The sequence below is a fragment of the Oryctolagus cuniculus genome, chromosome X, assembly GCF_964237555.1.
Source record: "Oryctolagus cuniculus chromosome X, mOryCun1.1, whole genome shotgun sequence".
Classification (NCBI taxonomy): Eukaryota; Metazoa; Chordata; class Mammalia; order Lagomorpha; family Leporidae; genus Oryctolagus; species Oryctolagus cuniculus.
In genome coordinates, this window is record NC_091453.1 from 89,444,709 (window position 1) to 89,452,935 (window position 8,227).

Genomic DNA, 8,227 nt, shown 5'->3' on the forward strand with positions numbered 1-8,227 from the left:
GTGAGTTGTTACCCTCCAAACCAGGGAGGCTGGGGAGGGCTGGCTGCCACAGTTCCTATGGCCGGGGCAGCATTTACAACTGGTGAGTAGTGAGGGTGCACTGTGGCCTCTCAACCCCATCTCTAGCAAAGCACCATGGGCAATGTTGTAACCAGTTTGACTGGACTATGTTTGTCTGACTGATACTGTATTCCCCATGTGGATGCTAGGGGCCCTTATTTAAGTAGAAAAAGACTTTTGCTGCTTTTGTCTTTTCAGCAAAACACACCATTGGATCACGATTCCTCACTAGGTATTCCATTTCCTCAGTCACCCATGGACACAAATACTCAACTTTCATTAACGCCCCTGACTGTCCCATCAAACCACGTTTTTCAACTCTCCTTCCTATGTTGGATTGGTGTCAGCCCCCTCTATCTTCCATGCTTTATTCCACAGTGCCTTTAGAGTACAGTGTTAACATAGCTTAGCTTGCAATCCTAGTGTATTTCTGAATTTACAAATGGAAAGCATCCATGAGTCCATCAACATATGCTAACGGTTGTGTTTCTCTAAGTGGCTTCTCAAATATCAAAAGGGGTGCGTAACAACAGCTTTGGAAGAATAGTTACAGAGTATATTGATACAAACAGTACCACTTTAAATCTGCATCAGTTAACATAGTGCAGGTTAAATCACTTAGTGAAATAGGGGTAGTTGGTTGGCCGGCGCTGTGGCAGTGGGTAAAGCCGCTGCCGGCAGTACCAGCATTCCATATGCATGCCGGTTCGAGTCCCAGCTGCTCCACTTCTGATCCAGCTCTCTGCTGTGGCCTTGGAAAGCAGTAGAAGGTGGCCTAAGTCCTTGGGCCCCTGCACCTGTGTGGGAGACCTGGAAGAAGCTCCTGGCTCCTGGCTTCAGATCCGCGGAGCTTTGGATCTGTGGCCATTTGGGAAGTGAACCAATGGATGGAAGAATTCTCTCTCGCTCTCTCTCTCTCTTCCTCTGCCTCTGCCTCTCTTTAACTGTGTCTTTCAAATAAATAAATAAATCTTTTAAAATCAAAGAAGGAAATAGAGATAGTTGGAACTGGAGCAGACATTTTTTTTTCCTCTGAAAAGGAACCTGGTTTTGCAAGGAGCCTTTGCCTTCCCACGTTTTGTTCCAGAATGGATGGGAAAGTTGTGCCAGCACCTGCGGGGATTTCCTTGTTGTGGATCTCATGGCAGCTACTGTGTCTCCTTGTTTAGGAATCCTCTTTATTTCTCACCTTTTCATTGTCGTTCTAGAATAATAGTAAATGGTGACCCTGATGAAACATGTTATTTTTTCTATATTCTGTCTCCACTGAAACCAGAGAGGTCTAGAGGTGAAATTCTCCCCTTCCCACCTGCATTCCTCAGGGAAGTTAGGATCCTTCCCTGGTCCCATTCTTCTCTGAAGTGGTGGGCATCAAAGGCGCAGTTCTCTCTGTGGAGGTCTCTCCAACGTGATGCTTCTCCTTCCTCTTACAGGCTCAAGTATTGACTCTGTGCTTTATGTAGCCTTTATCTTGCTGTTGGAGAGTGGCATCCTATGCAGGTCTCCTTACTAACTAAATGGTTATTTGTAATCTGTTTGAAAAATTTACTCAAGAGGTGCTGGCATTGTGGCATAGCAGGTAAAGCTGCTGCCTGCAACACAGGCATTCACTGGGGTGATAGTTCTAGTCCAAGCTGCCTTGCCTCTGATCCAGCTGTCATCTAATGGCCTGGGAAAAGTGCCAGAAGATGGATGGCCCAAATGCTTGGGTCCTTGGGCCCCATGGGGAATACCTGGCAGAAGCCCCTGGCTCCTGCCTTTGCCCTGGCCTAGCCTTGGCCATTGCAGCTGTCTGGGAGAGATGCAGACATAGAATCAATCTCAATCTCTCTCTCTCTCTCTCTCTCTCTCTCTCTCTCTCTCTCTCTCCCCCTTCCATCTTCCCTCCCTCCCTTCCCTTCTCTGTGTCTCTAAACTTCAAAATAAATAAATCTTTTGAGTAATGCACATAAGAATCTAAACAAAACTGACCAAATATTGAAGTCTAAGTCACATAAAAGTACAACACAAAGGATTGACATTCCTGGGTATGTTCTCTATCCACAGATGTAGAAAAGCAGCAATCTATTTAAGGAGACATCGAATTTGAAAATCACCCATTGCTTTGTAATTCATCTTCAAACCTATAAAAAAGGAGTAACAACTAGAAAGCAGTTGGGTCAAGAGGACATAGAATGTATCTTAGAATGTACGAACAGGAATATAAGCACTACAATCGCCTTAAGAAAAAGAGGCAACTAAACTCTCATACTGGCTGCAAAATTGGTGTAAAGGACAAGATACATATCCCACTCCCAGAAGTGGAGAAGGATGTTTGAATCACCATAATTATTATCGAATAAGGAAAGAGCAAAGCAGCAGGTGAGTACCACAGCCCCAGCTCTGCATTCCCCAGCTGAATATCACAGCAAGAGGGTTATTGGGTCCCGTGTTGTGGTACAGTAGGTTAAGCCACTTACAGTGCATGCATCCCATGTGAGCACCCACTCCATTGGATGCCCCACATCCAATCCAGCTCTCTGCTAATGGGCCTAGGAAAGCAACAGCAGAGTCAACATTGTTCTCTGATCCCTGTCACCCACCATGGAGACCTGGATGGACTTCCAAACTCCTAGACATGGCCAGACCCAGACCTGGCAATGGTGGCCATTTGGGGAATGAACCAGAAGATGCAAGATCTCTCGTTTCTCTGTCTGTCCCTCTCTCTACCTCTCTGCCTTTCAAATACATAAATAAGTATATTTAAAATATATTTAAAAAATAAATGAGCGTTGTTCATTCAGCCCTTGTCACTCTTGCACAAATTAGGCAAAAGTTGAGACTAGGGAGGATATTTAGCACAAAAGTTTAAGTGCTTGGAATAGCTTTGCTCATACCAGATTTCCTAGATTCAAGTCTCGTCTCTGTTTCCAATTCTAGCACACATTTGGGAGATGTGGATGAAGCTCCTGGCTCCTGGCTTTCGATTGGCCCAGCTCTAGCCATTGTGGTCATCTGCAGAGTGAAGAGAGGATGGAAGACCTCTCTCTATGTTTCTCCCTCTCACTGTCTGTAACTCTACCTCTGAAATAAATAACTGAAATCTTTAAATAAATAAAAACTTACAGAGGATTTAATCCAATCATCATGTTTTGATTGTATCTAAAAGATAGCTCTCCTCATGGGCATTGTGTTGGCTCACTGAATACACTGTCAAAACAGGCCCTCAAAGATTAAGGATGAGACCGGGCACCCCCGTGGCTGACATGCTAAAGGCTGTTTCTGTGGTCTTCTTTACACAGGGACCAGGAACACAAAGAGCAATCTAGGCATCAGAAACAATGTCAAGATGTGTGGCCAGCCCACTAGTAGGTGCTTTCCTCAGTGTTCTGCCTTCAAAGAGACCCAAGGAGACTCACCAACACCCAAGCGCATCAGTTTTCAATATGGAAAGCCTGGAAATTGGGCAAACAACTCTCCTGACAAAAGCCAGCCTCTACCAAATTCTATCAAGAGCTGGGCCTGGGCGAGTGCAACGGCCCTGGGGCCAAAGGGCTCCCAGGTTAGAAACAGACCCTGTTGGCTCCAAGATGAAAAAGCCATTTACTCCACCAAGCTTCCAAGATAACCACCACTGCTCGGCGGAAGGACTAGGGACAGTGCAGGCAGGGCTCTGATCTTCCTCTTGGATATGCTGCCTATTCTGTACTAACCTCCTGTTCAGGCCAGCTCTCCTTCCAGGCAGGCAAAGTGATGAGAGTCAACAGGGTGTCTCCCCTAAAGAGGCTCACATCTCCCTTATCATGTCTCTTCCAGTTCCCCATGTAAAGAGATAGATAGGTTTGCACCTCACATATACCTGGCCAGGCGTGCTATGACCAAGATGGGTGAGATAGCTCCCTGGTTCCGCCACAGCAGAGTGAAGCCGGCAGCATGAAACAGGAGTGCAGCTCAAATCCAGCAACACTCTACAAAAATGAGCATCTGAAACAAGCGAGCCAGCCCAAAAGAGATCACCAGGGACAGTGGCTGCAGAGATACTCTGGAGGGCGAGAGTCTTGCTTCAGTCACTCAGGACACTGATTTACTCTCGGCCGAAGACTGAGCAATCAGCTTCCTGATAAAGTCAATCACTAATCCTTGCTTTTCTTGCCTCTTCATAGTGGTTGTCTCTCATAATACAATGAAAACCCTTAATTCTCTCTGTTAGTCCACTTTTACCCCTATGTTTTAGCAATAGGACTGGTGACAACCTCCCTGGCTGAGTGGGATTGTGGTAAGAAGTTTCTCCTAGTGTTTTTTCTTTAACCTCTTGTGGACAGCCTGCTTTGTTGCATTGGTTGTTTCTAATCTGCCTCCCCTCTGTGGGCCTGAGCCCCTCATCTTATAGCTCAGGTATTCACATGACCTGATCCAGCCAGGGTGTTACCACAACTCTGCTTTACCAAAGCACACGACCAGTGTCAGTCCTTTAGACTCATGTGGGATCATGGGGTGTAGCAAGTCACCTTACTTGTACGTGAACAGTAAGAGGGCACAGCTACCATAGTCCATGTGCAGGCCTGTCGTGGGAGTGAGAGTACACATTTCATGAATCCACCATTAGCTCCTCAACCTAATGCGAGATGAGACCCGGGGATATCATACTCCGATTTCCGTCCCAAACCATATCATTAGATGACAGGTTGCTGTCAAGATTATAACTAATGCAACTGCAAGAGCTCTCAATATGTTGGCCAAACAACAGACTCGAATGTCCTATGCTATCTACCAAAACCACCGAGCCCTAGATTATTTACTTGCTTCTCAAGGTGGAGTTTGGGAAAAATGTAATCTAAGCAACTGTTGTTTCCAAACAGATGATGAGGGCAAGGTCATAAAAGTTAGTCATCAAATGAAAAAGGTCACCTGTGTCCTGGCCCAGACCTGGAAGGCCTGGAACTCCAAAGACTTGTTTGGAAGATGGTTTGTAACCTTTAGTCGATTCAAATCTCTGATATGTGCTGTGATTGTTCATGTAAAGGCTTGTCTGATTGCATTATGTCTTGTGCCCTTATTTCTATAAACCATGTCTGGTCTCATAGAGACCCTGGTCAAGAGAATACCAGCTGCATGTGTCATGATGCTGTGGGCATACAAGTTCTTGCACCACGATGAGGCTCTGAGACCCAGAGAGGGTGGGAGCATCAAAGAGGCGAATGTGGCAGAGGCCTTTGCTTTAGTTAAACTTGGTTCTAAGTGACATGATTAAAGTTGTGGCTACCCAAGGACAGAAGAAGAAAAAGGGAGACATCTGTCCTAGGAAGGAAATGTGGTTGAGGTCTACTTGCCTGTGAAGTTACTGTCTGCTTGGGTCCTGCTTGTTAGCTCCGAGGAATGGTGTTAGCCCTTGCTAGACAGCGTACAGCTCAGTATGTCTGTGTAAAAAACCTCATCAGTAACTATATATGCATGCCCAGAATTGTATCAATTCCTGTGGCCAACGTGGAACATTAGACTATCCAATTAAATGTCTGCACATTGCCATATAAGGGAAAATCCCCTCTTTGTTCCAGGCTCATGCTTTTGGATAAGAAAGTCCACCTGGCCCTTATGCTGGCATAAACAATGAGAGACTACTTCCTGTTAAAGGCCATGGTGTCTTGTCTCTGTACACAAATCCTGTTACATTTTTATTTCAGGAGAATTTTGATCACTTGGATTAATGGAGTACAACAGAAGTGATACTTTGCCAATTTCAGTGGTAGTTCTTTTTTTTTATTATTGACAGGCAGAGTGGACAGTGAGAGAGAGAGACAGAGAGAAAGGTCTTCCTTTTTCCGTTGATTCACCCCCCAGTGGCCGCTGCGGCCAACATGCTGTGGCCGGCACACTGCACTGATCTGAAGCCCAGAGCCAGATGCTTCTCCTGGTCTCCCATGCAGGTGCAGGGCCCAAGCACTTGGGCCATCCTCCACTGCACTCCCTGGCCACAGTAGAGAGCTGGACTGGAAGAGGAGCAACCGGGACAGAATCCGGCGCCCAGACCGGGACTAGAACCAGGGATGCTGGCGCCGCAGGCGGAGGATTAGCCTATTGAGCCATGGTGCCGGCCTCAGTGGTAGTTCTTAACAAGACTGGGAGCCTCTGCCTTCTTGTGTTGGCTTCCTTATCTTCCATGTAGTAAGTCTGCCTGAGATGATAGAGACATCACATGAAGAGTAGCTTCATGTGTTTCCTGAAGGTCTGGGACCAAGATGGCACTAGCACCTCCAAGATAGGAAGCTTATGAGTCCATGTTATTTCAAACATTGTAGACTAACACAGACATAATGTGCATCCCACTGCATGGCCATTGTCTGCTTTATATTGTGTATGGATCAGTTATAATTCTCATCTAAACAATACAATACCTGGGACAAAAAATTTGAAAATCCTCCAATATTTTATGCCTAAAAATTATGACAATACCATCCAAAACATTACTGTAGGCTTTCAAAAAGTTCATGGAAAACGGGTCTATGGGAAAAAGAATGCATGGATTTAAACTTTTTTTGTACCAAGATACCTTAGCCATGAAGTTCATTTTTACAATGAACTTTAAAATGCTCCCTTTGTCTCTTAAAACAAAGTCCCAGTGTTGAATGATTAAAGACCTGCACACGCATCAGGTCCATCGAAACCTTCTGTTCCCTTCCTAGCTGCAATATCAGAGACTCACTGTGTTCACAATTAGCTCTGTGCAGGCAGGTCTTGGGAACCCAGATAGTAACATTACGACAGGCTGAGGCTTTCACAGCAAAGCTAGAGGACATGAGGGGCAGAGCTGTCCTGTCACAACCCTCAAATGAAATCAGAGCAGTACTGCAAGAAATGGATTGACCTCTTATGCGGAGCAGACCCTGTGTTCTCACTCTCCACTGCAATGCTTCTCAAGGCTTAGCTACAGGCAATTGTGATACTAGATTTCTTTTTAAAGTCCTTCAAAATATGGAGAAATAGTAAAGGACCACATGTGCAAATTTCTTCCTCACCTCTTACTCTCATTTTCCTCCAGTGAGGAAATGACTTTGTAAAATCAAAGAAAGGAAGGGCATTGCTGGTCAGGAAACCCACGAACCCCAGGGTACTGGTCACAGAACAGGAATTGGGTTTTCAGCCTGTAAAGTTAATGAGGTGAACTTTATCTGGGCAAACACGTGCCTGGTGTGAGCAAAATAAAATATTTAAACATTCACATAGCTTGAGGCAGGAGGCATGTTTTTCATTCTGCCAACTGATTTCTATTGTTTCCTTTCAGAATTGGCGATGCAGGGCATATGTCCACACATAGCTGTAGATTCACATCGCAGTCACTGTGATTAGAAGTACACAACATATCCCACAAAGTATCCTCCAGCAGGCAAAAGGAACACCCACTGAATCACAGATTTCCCCTCTCTGCTCCATCGCGAAATAGCCAATGCAGACTCTTCGTGTGTCTCTGAGGTTCTGGATCACACTTGGAACAGAGGCTGTGGCTCTCTGGGCTGCAAGCTCCTCTTTACCTGGTTGAGAGCAGAATGAATCTCAAGGTACACTCTTTGTACCTCACTATCAACTCTTTTTCATAGATGCTAGTTATGACGTTTGGCTGTTATAAGACAAGCAATTATAGACAGTAAGGGGACATAATCAGATAACAGAAATGGAACAAGTAAGAGTAGTATCTTCAGCTTTTAAAGAAGAGAAGAATAGGTATTATTTTCTGAACTTTTTGATTTAGTTACTTCTCTAGAGTATTTTGAGTTCTCAGTTAAGATTTTTAAAACTATATTTCTTTCTTTCTAGCTTGCTTTCTTTCTTTCTTCTTTCAAAAGAAGAGTAAGTGAAAGGCTAGAGAGGGAGGTGGAAAGGGAGATTGAGGGAGAGAGAGAGAGAGAGAGAGAGAGAGAGGGAGAGACAGAAAGAGACGGAACTTCGATCTGCTAGTTCACTTCAAAATGGCAGTCACAGGCATGACTGGACCAGGCTGATGCCAGGAAACCAGAGCTATATCCAGTATCTCACATGAGTAGCAGAGATCCAAGACGTGAGCAATCAGTCCATATTCCATGGCTTCAGAGGCAGATTAATGGAAACTACTAGATTGAAATAGGACTGGCTGGGGCAAAAACAAAAACAAAAAACAAACAAACAAACAAAAAACACTTAATATTGAATGCCAGTG